Source organism: Mixophyes fleayi, chromosome 4, assembly GCF_038048845.1.
Source record: "Mixophyes fleayi isolate aMixFle1 chromosome 4, aMixFle1.hap1, whole genome shotgun sequence".
In the NCBI taxonomy this organism is placed as follows: domain Eukaryota; kingdom Metazoa; phylum Chordata; class Amphibia; order Anura; family Limnodynastidae; genus Mixophyes; species Mixophyes fleayi.
In genome coordinates, this window is record NC_134405.1 from 294,143,006 (window position 1) to 294,159,245 (window position 16,240).

Consider the following 16,240-nt stretch of genomic DNA (forward strand, 5'->3'; position numbering starts at 1 on the left):
GATCTCCATCCGAACGATTATCTGTGGGATGTGCTGGAAAAACAAGTCTGAGCCATGGAGGCCCCACCTCGCAACGTACATGACTTAAAATGTCGAATTCCATGTGCCCAAATAAGATGCCCATTTGGCCTGTCCGTAATATTGACCATACTATTATCTATTATAATAAAGAATAGTGTAAAGTAAATACAGACTCAGAAGTAAAGATGTCGAGAACAGATGACAGGATGAAGGCATAAGGGTAAGTACACAATGAACAATTTTCTGACCAACTTGTTATCTACAATGATTGTACCTTTGACTGAAGGTGCAATCAGTCAGATGATTCGTTCATACACACTAGACAGATTTACCTTCTGGTCTGTGCTCTTCATATGGTCTACAGTTGTTTAGAGAATGAAAGCACAATACTAAATCATTCCTGTCCCAGTGATTAAAACCACCTTGTAATAGCTATCCACATGTCCTTACAAATTTCATTAGGTTCTGTGACTCTGAAACGGAATATTCAGTGTCAGAACGAACAAACTATTCCATCTACAGCACTCTCTACATTTAGTCACTGGGACATGTTCATTGCTGGCATCGGCTGAAAAGATCATGATCATGTAAACTCTATGGAGATCATGATCATGAGTGCATACACACTACATGATCTGCAGGTGATTGGAACAAGATTATCAAACAGTATGACCAACCAAATGAAACGACAATTGGCACTTTGTCGTTCATTGTGTGAGTATACACACTAACGCGATATGTGGCTGAGCTGACGTTTATTGGGTGATTGGCCCAATAATTGGCTGAAAAGCCTCGAGTGTGTACCCAGCCTAAGGGATAAATTTTCTAAACTGCGGGTTTGAAAAAGTGGAGATGTTGCCTACATTAACCAATCAGATTCTAGTTATCATTTACTTAGTACATTCTACAAAATGACAGCTAGAATCTGATTGCTCCACTTTTTCAAACCTGCAGTTTAGTAAAAATACCCCTAAGTGTGATCCGTATTAAATGTAAAGTGTTGGGAGATAAAAGATTATATTAAGCATACTAAGAGATATCATCAAGGTTACATGACTCCATTTTTGGTTTACTAGACATTAAGTTGTTTGTTTTTTATATTATTCAACTTGGGTTTAGAGTTCCGCAGTGCTTGATGACAAGAATGTGTAATACTCATGGATTTTAAAAAAACAAACCAAAGCCTTTTTAAGTTTGTTTGCGTCTTCCTCAAAAATAAATGATACACTCGAAATGTGCATATGTGTTTTAAATTATATTGATGTACAGTAGAACTTTACACCCAAAATATGACAAATGAAGTACAACTTGTATGGGTTGTAACATAGAAACATAGAATTTGACGACAGATAAGAACCGCTTGGTTCATCTAGTCTGCCCATTTTTATAATTAACCTATAGTACTTTAAACCCTATTTGATCCCTAGTTATTTGTAACGATATCCTTATGTCTATCCCAAGCATCTTTAAATTGCTCTACTGTATTAGCCTCTACCACCTCTGATGGGCGGCTATTCCACTGATCCACTACCCTTTCTGTGAAGTAGTTTTTCATTAGAGGAAATCTGAACTTACTCCCTTCCAGCTTCAATGCATGTACTTGTGTTCTAGTACTTTTCTCCCTTTGTAGAATGTTTCCCTCCTGTACCTTGTTAAAACCCATGATATATTTGAAAGTTTCTATCATGTCCCCCTTTTCCTTTCCCCTCTCTTCTCCAAACTATACATATTAAGATCTTTGAGTCTTTCCGGGTAAGTTTTGTGCTGTAGGCCATGCAACATTTTAGTTGCCCTTCTTAGTACAATCTCTTATGTATTTATATCCTTCTGGAGATATGGCCTCCATAATTGAACACAGTATTCTAGATGAGGCCGTACCATAGACCTATACAGTGGCATTATTACTTCTTTCTTTCTGCTGATTCCTCTCCCTATGCAACCAAGCACCTGACTTGCCTTCCTCATTGCTTTGTTACATTGCTTACCTGCCTTTAAGTCACCTGAAATAGTGACTCCTAGATCACTTTCCTCCTCAGTAGTTTCCATTATAATGCCATTAATACTATATTTAGCCTTTGGATTTTTGAGACCTATGATTTTGCATTTTTTGTCATTAAACTGCAGTTGTCACTCTCTTGACCGATCCCTGTAGTCTACCTAGATCATCAATCATTTGTTTTACCCCTCCTGGTGTGTCTACCTTGTTGCACATCTTTGTGTCATCTGCAAAAAGGCAACCTTTCCCTCCTATGAATGCACTCCATTTTTTCTATCATGCAACCAAGATCTTATGCATTCAACCACCTTAGCATCCAATCCCAAGCTTTCAAGTTTACTTAACAGTCTGCGATGTGGGACAGTGTCAAAAGCCTAACTAAAATCTAGATAAGCTACATATACAGCCCCCGCTTGATCTATTACTTTAGTCACACAGTCAAAAAAGTCAATAAGATTTGTATGACATGATCTCCCCCCAGTAAATCCATGCTGTTTGGGATCCTGTAAGTTACTGGATTTGAGATATTCTACAACTCTTTCTTTGAAGAGTGTTTCCATCAATTTCCCCACTACTGATGTAAGGCTCACTGGTCTGTAGTCGCCTCTCCCTTGCTTCCACTTTTGTGCAGTGGGACTACATTTGCTTTTTTCCAGTCCTCTGGAATGACTCCTGTAGCTAGTGACTGGTTGAATAATTCTGTTAATGGTGTTACCAGCACCCCATTAAGCTCTTTTAGTATTCTTGGATGCATCCCATCTGGCCCCATTGATTTATCCACTTTCAGTTTTGAGAGCTCTGTTAGGACCTTCTCCTCTGTAAATGTACTTGTATCGACCTCATTTTTATTAGTATACTTGCAACTTAACTGTGGCCCCTTCTCCGCTCTTTCTGCAGTGAACACTGAGCAAAAATAATTATTAATACCCCATTCATTCTGCACCAAAATCACGGGTTTTTGCCGGGGCGAGCTCAAACGACCCGGGTCTTGGTGCAGTATGAATGGCACAAGTAAAAAATCCCGGGTCTAAAAATCCGGGTCTTCAACCCGGGATTTATCGAGGGGTAATTTCCGGGTCGGACCCGGGTTGCCTGCACTATGAATGGTGCAATGTTTTTTTTCTTCTTCTGGGTAATAAACATTTTATTCTGTCATGTTCTTCATTAAGGGCCTTAAATATCAGGCTGCAGGGTGACAAACGTAACACCGCTGTAATTTCCATGCAGTGTCTGGAGGTAATAATCACCCTGAAGTGCATACATTACATCTTCTGTGAGGTCTCTGTAAAAACCCATCAATTGTTGGAGAAATCCATTTGCCATGTCAGGGTGGGGCAGGACATACGACGACTTTTACTGGTGGTAACTCATTTCCCATTACATTAAGCAGCAGTACACTGAAGGTTCCCCATGAAACCAGGGCATCGACTGTATTCTCAAGAGACATTTCTGATGGTTACATTGTTTCTGTCCAGCTTCAGTTACTGTGCTACGTTATTTATTTACAATGACAGGAACTTTGTGAAGCTTTGTGTATAGGGACTGTCCAGTATATGGTTAAACCAGGACCGACCTGGAAATGGAGACACCCGATTGTCCAAAATCAGTGTGACACATGCAGTGTCATTGTGAAAACAACTTACAGAATGTTCCATAGGTCTGTAATTACTAGGAGGAAATGATATGCTAATATATTCCACTACTAGTAAGGAGACTGGAAAAACTCACCTCTGGAAAACTGCTATAAGAGGCCTTTCTGGCAGCAAAGTAGTTAACTCCCACACAAGCCAAATTTCAAAGTCTGCCTTTTGATGCTTTCTCCCATCCTCAAACCCTTTCAGTCCTAGCGCAGCTCACAAGATGAGGAGTGTGCCTGGCCTGCAAGAGTATAGTGATTGTTCAGTCGGAGGATTTAGAAGAACGGGATATGAAGTGTGGAGAATGCCCCCTCTGCCTAACTTTTGCACATTCTTGATGTCAGGCTGGGAAGGAGCGCTAGTTCTCTAGGAAAGCCACGTAGTCGGTGAGTCTAGCCAGCTGCTGTTCGTTGGGGATCAGAGACAGGGGTGCAGAATCTGGCTTCTTCGGCATTACCATGCGCGTTGCAGAATCGGCCTGCCAACCTTGTTCTAAGACACCTTTAACAGCTTCTTCCACAGGAAGTCCAACAAAGGCTGCTAAATCATCAGCAGAAATTGATGTGTAAGCTTGTGACACCAGTCCAAATGCACGCTGCCGTGTTGCATCTCGTACAGCCTCCATGACTGGTTGTATGTTTTCAGACCATTGATGGGCAGCTATGGCAGCATAAATTCCTGGGAATTCTCTTTGCCAGATCCTCTGCCCCACCTCCCAAATCCAACCAAGCTCTGCACTGGCAGATTTAACAGCAGGTGGGACTCTTTTCCACAGATAGCAGGCATTATTCATGTCATTGTGCAATAGGTATAGAGATAACAGTTGACTGTAGACCTGGGGGGTAGCAATACTTCCTGGGGCCTCTAGCTCCTGCTCCTCGGCCAATGAAAACTGCCACAAATTGCCGCGCACAGATTTGTGCAGTATGAATGGGGTCAACCCGGGAAATTCCCAGGTCCGAGGTGCAGTATGAATGGTGTTTCTGAGCTGGGACGCTCCGAGCCTAGGCAAAAACCCGGCTTGAAAAACCCGGGATATTGCCGGGGCGGCAGTATGAAAGCGGTATTAGATGATCTGCTATTACCTTGTCTCCCTCCACAAGTCTCCCACTCTCTGTCTGAGGGTGACAGTAAAGTATCTAATATAATTCTGCAAAAGAATCCAGACATTTTCGGTTGTCCCTCTGACTTCATTTCCACCAATGGAACAGTGTAAATTGTTTTTACTGAGCATTAGGAAACACAATTTAAAGGATATATTCAAACTATGGGGCCCATTTATTAATTAACAAGGTTTTGCCCCATTAATTATCGCAACAATGCCAGATGATTTTTCGGAACCAATTATTAAAAAAATCATCCCAGTAGGCGCACCCGATAGGACGCTGCCACGGAGATGACTTTACTTACTTTAATATTCCGGACACTGTTGCAAAGTGGCTTTGCGCACGCCTGAACTTTTGTGACCTAACAATGGTTGAGAGCAGTGTCCTGACAAAACACTAGTGCTCCTGTTGTTGGCTATTTGTTATTTTCCTCAAGTCAGGACATGTAACAGAAAGGAGTGGCTGCGTAAATTAACTTTATGATCCCAGCATACAATGGGTGGTTAATAAGGTGTAAAGTAGAAGCGATAGTGAACGGATGAGAGAGCAGGTAAGCTGAGGTGAGGGATAGGAAGATCCCTCTACCGCAATGTCCTCCCTGTAGGATTCAATCTTCAGATGGCGTTAGCCATTGCTGACAAGCTGAGCTTTTCGGAACTTGCCCAGACTGCAGTCCCCATTCACTATGCATTAGGCTTTTCTTAAATGACAATTTTACTTAAAAATGTTTAAACCATGTGCAAAAAGCAGTTTCTGCCTGGTTTAGGGCTTCATGAATAGGCCAGTATACATCCTAATCACTGTAATGTTTTCTAAACAGTAATATTAACATTGAGACTGTTCTGTAGTAACGGCAATGCACTTCTAACAATATTTCACTTCCTCTATTTAGAAATCGTCTGGGCCGTTAACAGCTCAATTTTTATGTTAGACAATCCACAAATACTAACTTAATTAAAACTAGAGATGGTCACTGACCCCCGTGTTTTGGTTTTGGATTCGGTTTTGGATCTGGATTACCGTCGTGTTTTGGTTTTGGTTTTGGTTTTGCAAAACCGCCATTGCGTGTTTTGGTTTTGGTTTTGGTTTTGTTTGGTTTTGTTTTGCTATTTTTTGGGAAAATCCATGTTTTTGGGCCTAAATTAACCCAATTTAGTGCTCCAACTGTTTTAGAGACAAGTAATCTAATTGTTGAGGTAATAAATCATCCAAAAAAACAGTTTAATTCTTCGTTGGTAGGCCTATTCTACACACAAAACAGATTGTCTTCCTCTCCATCTATGCATATTGGCAATGCAGCCATCGTCTTTGAATGTATATTACACCCTACACTTATAGTTAAATATGTAAAGAAATGGAAAAAGCCAGTTTGGTTTCTGTCTCTCAAGGCCCCCCTCCACTTGTATAAAATAGCAAAAAATTCAGCCATTATAGACTGTACAATATTAATTGACATGGAGAAAGCCAGTTTGGTTTCTGTCTCTCTAGGCCCCCCTCCACTTGTATAAAATACTAAAAAATTCAGCCATTATAGACTGTACAATATTAATTGACATGGAGAAAGACAGTTTGGGGTCACTCTGTCTCTCTAGGCCCCCCTCCACTTGTATAAAATACCAAAAAATTCAGCCATTATAGACTGTACAATATTAATTGACATGGAGAAAGCCAGTTTGGTTTCTGTCTCTCTAGGCCCCCCTCCACTTGTATAAAATACTAAAAAATTCAGCCATTATAGACTGTACAATATTAATTGACATGGAGAAAGACAGTTTGGGGTCACTCTGTCTCTCTAGGCCCCCCTCCACTTGTATAAAATACCAAAAAATTCAGCCATTATAGACTGTACAATATTAATTGACATGGAGAAAGCCAGTTTGGTTTCTGTCTCTCTAGGCCCCCCTCCACTTGTATAAAATACTAAAAAATTCAGCCATTATAGACTGTACAATATTAATTGACATGGAGAAAGACAGTTTGGGGTCACTCTGTCTCTCTAGGCCCCCCTCCACTTGTATAAAGTACCAAAAAATTCAGCCATTATAGACTGTACAATATTAATTGACATGGAGAAAGCCAGTTTGGTTTCTGTCTCTCTAGGCCCCCCTCCACTTGTATAAAATACTAAAAAATTCAGCCATTATAGACTGTACAATATTAATTGACATGGAGAAAGACAGTTTGGGGTCACTCTGTCTCTCTAGGCCCCCCTCCACTTGTATAAAATACCAAAAAATTCAGCCATTATAGACTGTACAATATTAATTGACATGGAGAAAGCCAGTTTGGTTTCTGTCTCTCTAGGCCCCCCTCCACTTGTATAAAATACTAAAAAATTCAGCCATTATAGACTGTACAATATTAATTGACATGGAGAAAGACAGTTTGGGGTCACTCTGTCTCTCTAGGCCCCCCTCCACTTGTATAAAATACCAAAAAATTCAGCCATTATAGACTGTACAATATTAATTGACATGGAGAAAGCCAGTTTGGTTTCTGTCTCTCTAGGCCCCCCTCCACTTGTATAAAATACTAAAAAATTCAGCCATTATAGACTGTACAATATTATGAAAAATGGACAAAGCCAGTTTAGGGTCACTCTGTCTATGACACCCTACCCTTAAGGATAAATTGCCCTAACAGCAGCCTTTCAAGATGGTATGTGATATGGAAATGCCACAAGTCCCTTTCCTCTTTGGGGGTAGATTGCACCCTACACTTACATAGAAAGTTTTAAAAAGATGTTATCGGCATCATCTTCAGCTTCATCCTCACCCTCATCAGTGTGTACGTCATCATCACAGACTATCAATTCATCGCCGCTTGAATCCGCCATTAGAGAACAGTCAGTGCTTGGATGTCTTGGATGGTGAAGGCCTTCCTCGTGGAAGATGTAGTTCATTTTTATAAACATCATTTTCTCCACATTTTTGGGAAGTAACCTTCTACGGCGATCACTGACTAAGTTCCCTGCTGTGCTGAACACTCGTTCAGAGTACACACTGGAGGGTGGGCAGCTTAGGTATTGCAAACCAAGTTTGTACATGGGTTTCCAAATGGCCTGCTTTTCTTCCCAGTAAGGAAAGGGACTGTCTGACATTTCCATATCAACTACCTCTTGAAAGTAATCCTCCACCATCCTTTGCATGTTTATACTCATATTGGATGGACTTATGGGCAAAGTGACACTTTTTTTTGAAAAATCCTTCAAACCAGCCCAGATGTTAAATTGTTCTCGTCTGCCCCCTGTGTCTTCCCTGCTTCTTTTTTGGAAATTTAATTTTTTACGAGCAACAGCTTGAGAAAGTGAAGGAGGACACGTCGTCAAGCCGAGGCCCAGTTCAGCGGCCAACTTGCTGAGCAATAGCTCCTTGCAAAAGTTCACATCTCGCTCATTTACAAGTAAAGACTCAATGTAGGTTTTAAACCTTGGATCAAGCACAGTGGCCAAAACGTACTGATCCGAGTTCAAGATCTTAATAACTCGAGGATCATTGTGAAGCGAATTAAGTACTTGATCGACAAGGCCAACATACTTTGCTGAATTGCTTGCTTTCAGCTCCTCCTTCATTTTCTCAAGCTGCTTTTCCAATAGTCTAATTAAAGGAATGACTTGGATCAAACTAGCAGAGTCTGCACTGACCTCACATGTCACAACTTCAAATGGTTTCAGCACCTTGCACAGCACTGAAAGGATTCCCCACTGTGCAAGAGTGAAATACATCCCCCCTCCTTTCCCAATGTCATGACTTGTGCAATATGCTTGGATGGCTTTGCGCTGTTCCTCCATCCTCTGAAGCATGTACAGGGTGGAATTCCACCGAGTTACCACCTCTTGCTTAAGTTGGTGGCAGGGCAAGTTAAACTGCTCTTGGAGCTGCTGTAATCTCCTACATGCTGTGGCTGAATGCCTGAAATGGCCTGAAATTTTACGGGCCACCGAAAGCATCTCCTGCACCTCACGGTTATTTCGTAGGAAGCTCTGCACCACCAAGTTGATGGTGTGAGCAAAACAGGGAATATGTTGGAAATCACCCAGCTGTAATGCTCGCACTATATTGTTGGCGTTATCTGAAATGACATACCCTGGGGAGAGTCCGAGTGGTATAAGCCATGCATCAATCACATCTCTCAGTTTGCGTAACAAATTGTCAGCCGTATGCCTGTTAGTGAAGCCGGTGATACAAAGAGTGGCCTGCCTGTGACAAATGTTACGTAGTGGTGTACATGCTGCTGCTGTTCCTGCTGGTGAAGGTGAATGACCAACCCAGTGGGCTGTCACAGTCATATAGTCTTTGGTTTGGCCACTTCCACTTGTCCACATATCTGTGGTTAAGTGAACAGTGGGCAGAATGGCATTTTTCAGCGCAATCTCTACATTTTTACACACTTTTTGGTATAGTTGTGGAATAGCTTTACGGGAGAAATGGTGTCGCGATGGAATTCTGTAACGCGGACACAAAACCTCAATTAACTGTGAAAAACCAGCTGCGTTTATTGTGGAGATTGGACGCAGATCTAACACTAACATTGCAGCCATGGCGTCTGTGATTCGCTTGGCGACTGGGTGACTGCTGTCATATTTGCTTCCCCTCGCAAATGATTGTTTCACAGTTAATTGCTGAAATGTAGGACTGCTCATTTTATTCACCTGCCTCTGGGATGACGATTCACCCCCAGCAGCAGCAACAGCAGCAGCAGGACTAACGCTTTCTTCAGAGGAATCAATAATAGTGCCGGAGTCATCCAGCCTTAAGTGGGATGCCGGGCTAACTCCGAGCGCTACTGAGGATATTGATGAGGATGGTGTGGTGGGTGTATTTTGTAGCCGTCGGTATGTCGGTGAGCGGAGGGTCTTAGCTGATGAGGGAGTGCTTGTATTCTTTTGGGAAGAACTTTCAGCTTTTCCCAACACTTTGCCATGAACTCTCGTTAAATGGCGTAACATAGACGAGGTTCCAAGATGGTTAAGGTCCCTCCCTCGACTGACTGTGGCTTCACATACACTACAAATGGCTATACAATTGTTGTCTGGATTTGGGTAGAAATAATTCCACACATAAGAAGTGGATTTTTTTGTTTTATGCCCAGGCATGACAATGGCCTTTTTCTTGTCACGTGCCAGAACTGCTGCCACTGGTGCAGGACTTACACAAACAACCTCATCCTCATCAACATCCTCATTAGCGCCCTCGTCGCCTACACAAATCTCCCCCTCATCCTCTTCTAATTCCAAAGTGGCATCCTCAATTTGGGTATCACCGGCTACACTCGGGCTATTAAGGCACACATCAGCAGAATGCTCACGATTAGACATCCCACTGTTGGATGGACTCTCCACAGGGATTGTTGTCATTTGTGAATCAGAGCAAATATTCTCCTGTAATGCCTCACTGGTATCTTGCAGCTCAGCTTTGACGCGTAACAGTAGTTGTGCACCAATTGTAGCCTGGGTAACTTTTTGGGATCTGCCACTAATAGCCAAAGGTGAAGGCCTCATTCTCTCTTTGCCACTGCGTGTGTAGAATGGCATGCTTGCAATTTTTTTTTTATCGTCACTTAACTTTTGCTCAGTTACACTTCTTTTTCGCTTCAATACAGTAAATTTTTTTTTGGTTTTTGTTTTTTGCACTAATTTGAAAACACTCTGTTGTTTGACATCGCCTTGGCCAGATGACGTACTGGGAACACTAACATCAGGACTGGTGACAGAACCTGGTTGCTCATTTAGATCATATGTGGACTGCTTTGAATCCATTCTGAGCGCAAACCACTGAGGAGTGCTAAAAATTATTGAGTAGATACTGCTGACAGATATGACTTTTGACAGCCAGAAATATTAATGCACAATTAGGGAGGACACCCCAAAAACACTGAGGAGTGCTAAAAATTATTGAGTAGATACTGCTGACAGATATGACTTTTGACAGCCAGAAATATTAATGCACAATTAGGGAGGACACCCCAAAAACACTGAGGAGTGCTAAAAATTATTGAGTAGATACTGCTGACAGATATGACTTTTGACAGCCAGAAATATTAATGCACAATTAGGGAGGACACCCCAAAAACACTGAGGAGTGCTAAAAATTATTGAGTAGATACTGCTGACAGATATGACTTTTGACAGCCAGAAATATTAATGCACAATTAGGGAGGACACCCCAAAAACACTGAGGAGTGCTAAAAATTATTGAGTAGATACTGCTGACAGATATGACTTTTGACAGCCAGAAATATTAATGCACAATTAGGGAGGACACCCCAAAAACACTGAGGAGTGCTAAAAATTATTGAGTAGATACTGCTGACAGATATGACTTTTGACAGCCAGAAATATTAATGCACAATTAGGGAGGACACCCCAAAAACACTGAGGAGTGCTAAAAATTATTGAGTAGATACTGCTGACAGATATGACTTTTGACAGCCAGAAATATTAATGCACAATTATGGGGGACACCCCAAAAACACTGAGGTGTGCTACAAATTATTGAGTAGATACTGCTGACAGATATGACTTTTGACAGCCAGAAATATTAATGCACAATTAGGGAGGACACCCCAAAAACACTGAGGAGTGCTAAAAATTATTGAGTAGATACTGCTGACAGATATGACTTTTGACAGCCAGAAATATTAATGCACAATTAGGGAGGACACCCCAAAAACACTGAGGAGTGCTAAAAATTATTGAGTAGATACTGCTGACAGATATGACTTTTGACAGCCAGAAATATTAATGCACAATTAGGGAGGACACCCCAAAAACACTGAGGAGTGCTAAAAATTATTGAGTAGATACTGCTGACAGATATGACTTTTGACAGCCAGAAATATTAATGCACAATTAGGGAGGACACCCCAAAAACACTGAGGAGTGCTAAAAATTATTGAGTAGATACTGCTGACAGATATGACTTTTGACAGCCAGAAATATTAATGCACAATTAGGGAGGACACCCCAAAAACACTGAGGAGTGCTAAAAATTATTGAGTAGATACTGCTGACAGATATGACTTTTGACAGCCAGAAATATTAATGCACAATTAGGGAGGACACCCCAAAAACACTGAGGAGTGCTAAAAATTATTGAGTAGATACTGCTGACAGATATGACTTTTGACAGCCAGAAATATTAATGCACAATTAGGGAGGACACCCCAAAAACACTGAGGAGTGCTAAAAATTATTGAGTAGATACTGCTGACAGATATGACTTTTGACAGCCAGAAATATTAATGCACAATTAGGGAGGACACCCCAAAAACACTGAGGAGTGCTAAAAATTATTGAGTAGATACTGCTGACAGATATGACTTTTGACAGCCAGAAATATTAATGCACAATTAGGGAGGACACCCCAAAAACACTGAGGAGTGCTAAAAATTATTGAGTAGATACTGCTGACAGATATGACTTTTGACAGCCAGAAATATTAATGCACAATTAGGGAGGACACCCCAAAAACACTGAGGAGTGCTAAAAATTATTGAGTAGATACTGCTGACAGATATGACTTTTGACAGCCAGAAATATTAATGCACAATTAGGGAGGACACCCCAAAAACACTGAGGAGTGCTAAAAATTATTGAGTAGATACTGCTGACAGATATGACTTTTGACAGCCAGAAATATTAATGCACAATTATGGGGGACACCCCAAAAACACTGAGGTGTGCTACAAATTATTGAGTAGATACTGCTGACAGATATGACTTTTGACAGCCAGAAATATTAATGCACAATTAGGGAGGACACCCCAAAAACACTGAGGAGTGCTAAAAATTATTGAGTAGATACTGCTGACAGATATGACTTTTGACAGCCAGAAATATTAATGCACAATTATGGGGGACACCCCAAAAACACTGAGGTGTGCTACAAATTATTGAGTAGATACTGCTGACAGATATGACTTTTGACAGCCAGAAATATTAATGCACAATTAGGGAGGACACCCCAAAAACACTGAGGAGTGCTAAAAATTATTGAGTAGATACTGCTGACAGATATGACTTTTGACAGCCAGAAATATTAATGCACAATTAGGGAGGACACCCCAAAAACACTGAGGAGTGCTAAAAATTATTGAGTAGATACTGCTGACAGATATGACTTTTGACAGCCAGAAATATTAATGCACAATTATGGGGGACACCCCAAAAACACTGAGGTGTGCTACAAATTATTGAGTAGATACTGCTGACAGATATGACTTTTGACAGCCAGAAATATTAATGCACAATTATGGGGGACACCCCAAAAGCGCTGGGGAGTGCCAAATATGAAGAAAAAATAATAAACCTCTATCCTCCTCTCTGCACTAGCGATTTTGGTTAGAGCAATTGCAAGAACAATATGGTATTCTCTGTCCCTGCTCTAATTAGCCTATGACTACACCCTGCTCTCTCCCTCTGTCAAATGGCGATGGATTGCTGTGGAGGCGTGTATTTATAAAGTTGAAGTATCGCGAGAACCGAGTCCCGAGATCCGACGACGTCACAATGACGTTCGGCCTCGATTTGGATTCGGAATGGGCGGGAGAGTACCGAGCTGCTCAGCTCGGTACTCGGATACCCAAAGTTCGGGTGGGTTCGGTTCTCGGAGAACCGGACCCGCCCATCTCTAATTAAAACGGCTGTAAATACAATGGAAACATTCTTTTAGATTAAACTATAACGTACAGATGTTCAGTTAAGTTTTTGCCAGTTTTTTTTACTCAAATTTCTATTTCAGACAAAATGCAAATGTGTAACACATCCCAACTAACAAGCAACACATATAGCTACCTCCTGGGGGACCTCCTATAAGGAAGTATTTTCTTGCCGTCAGAGTCCTGTGTTTACCTTATATGTCCCAGAGAGAACACTTGGCTATATTCTACAATATACAGTATGAGCGCAGATCAGGGGAGGGCTGGCAGCCCGGGGGAAAGATAGCATAATAGGACTATTTTAAAGGAACAAAAATGCACGTGGCCCTGTGACCCAGCCCAAGCCAGCCCCTGGGGCAGATGAACATTACAGTGTGAGAGAGAGAGGGAGAGCAATGACATATGTACCCTAAAAGACCACCTTCTCAGGTCATGGGCAGCTCCACTTCTATTCACATCAGCAGAAATGTAAAAAAAAAATAACAGTGCCAATTAGACTGTGCCCAAATTATATAGGATAAAAAAGGAACACCTAATTACTTTACATTTAAATAATACCTTGCCAACAACCTATTTGATCATGAGGACACAGAATTGTTTTGTAATCATATTAACTTGTTTTGAAATGCTCCTGTCTAGTATCACATTTAAACCACACTCATTGGCTGAAAGGTACAGTGAGAAGAACTAAATCTCTTTATAGCTTTTTCCTTTCTTATCATCTCCGCTTTCCATATTCGACAATATTAGATACATGAGATACATACAGAGGCTCTTTTAGAGTTGGACAATTTCGGTGACAAGTGCAGGCAGAAACGTATTCATTGTAAATTGCACATATCTTACGATACATATATTTCACACTTATCAACTGTTTAAAGTTGGTCTGCGGGAGATCCGTGTGGAAGGTGGGTGTGCGGGGGCGGGGCTAGACAAATTATGCCATTTTGGATCCGCCCCCATGATGTAAATGCATCATTTTACCATGGGGGACTGGCCACAATGATGGAATTCCAAGGGAATAGCATCATGGATGCTTCAAATCTGTCCACTTCACTAGGAAGTGGGAAGATGCGGGAGAAGGTCCTGCAGATGCTGGAGAAGGTCCGGGAGAGTAGGCAAGTAGGATGTAATTGCTTTAAGTGTATCATCACGCGGCAGCATTCTCTATGACAATGAATGGCGTTTTTCTTTAACAAACAAACAAAAACTCTTTAAATACATTTTTCAGAACCCAACAGTCAACCTTCCCACTCCCCAATGTGATACCAGAACTCATAGCCTGGGCTGGTTGCTTAGATTGCAGCGGTTGGGGGCTTATAAAATATGTATCTTAGCCCCATGGTGATTTAGGATGATGAGAATCTCCTTATTTTGGAGAGGGTAATCTACTGTTATTGTTAATGTACAAAAGGTGATGCTAAGACTCCATGGTCAAAAAACAAAACAAACATTAAAATCTCAAGCTTAAGCAAGTAGGGCCTGATTCATTAAGGAACTAAAATGAAGAAATTTCTTATTTAAGTCTGCTGCAGGCGCGGGCTGGGAGAGGGAAGCCCGGGGGGCACACAGGCGGCCGCATCGCTTAACACGGGATGCGGCCGCCGTTGAAAATATGGTATGTTGCATTAGGGGGGTGGCTGGCCGGCCTACCCCCTGGCCCTAATAGCGGTCTGACTGAGCGGCCCCCCTGCCCCCTGGGCCAGCCCGCCCCTGGTCTCCTGGATAAAACCATGTTGCAATGCAAGGGGTGCAAATTAGTTTTCTGTTTTGCACATAAGTTAAATACTGACTGTTTTTTCATGTAGCACACAAATATCAACTTTAAATTTCAGTGTACAAATAAGCTATCAAGTATTTGTGTGCTACATGAAAAAACAGTCAGTATTTAACTTATGTGCAAAACAGAAAACTAATTTGCACCGCTTGCATTGTAACATGGTTTTGTCCAGGAGACTGAAATAAGAAGTTTCTTAATTTCTTAATTTAAGTTCCTTAATGAATCAGGCCCATAGTCTTTATCTAACAATTTCATATCCCTTACATTACTTTAATTGTAAATGTACCATTAACCATAGTTGCCTACTCTCCCAGAATGTCCGGAAGACTCCCGAATTTCTGGGAGTCCTCTCCCGGGAGATCAGGGCAATCTCCCGGATCAAGCCCACTTCATTAGTGAAGGGGGTGGGGGTGAGACTTAGTGACGTGATTTTCACATCATTGTGGCCCCACCCCCTATTGTAATTGGCCAAATGGTGACATTTGCTTAAGGGTTGGGGACAAAATGGCGCGATTCGTTGAGCCACGCCCCCACATGCTCATCTCTCCCCTGGATCTCCCGGAGGCCAACGAGCAAATGTTGTCAAGTATGCAATTAACCCAAGCCTTAATCAAATTGATATTGGGCCCACTAAAGTAATCATTACTGTAAAGTGACCCTGACAACAAACTAGAAATTAGTGAAAACAAGGTGCGCTTGTTTAAGTAAATGAAATGTGTACAAGTTAATAAAATCATTTGAAAAAGAGCAGCCAGGACAATTAAGCACTGTGTATGTGAAAACAAAATAAAATAAAGTCCGACGCTCTGAAACAAACAATTATAGATCACTGTGTCAGCATATACATAAGTAGGACAGTGTCTACACTATAGCTATATTGGAATCAGCACAACTTTCATCAAGGAATCTCCTTTAGGCGAGTTCCTAGCAGGTGAAACACCTACAGGAAAGGCTCTGATAAAAACATGCAGTAAAACATTACTTCATACACCTACAGATGCCAAATAAATTATATTTTTGCATGCAAATTCCAAAACTCTGG

General features: G+C 41.4%; 1 protein-coding gene and 1 pseudogene across 1 annotated transcript in view; both read right to left on the bottom strand.

Annotated features, from left to right (window-relative positions):
* LOC142152830 (organic cation/carnitine transporter 2-like) overlaps positions 1 to 16,240 on the bottom strand; it is a 64,609-nt gene that overhangs the window by 40,769 nt on the left and 7,600 nt on the right. The gene's annotated exons all lie outside the window — the stretch shown is intronic.
* Positions 3,798 to 4,477, bottom strand: LOC142150158 (COP9 signalosome complex subunit 8 pseudogene; annotated as a pseudogene).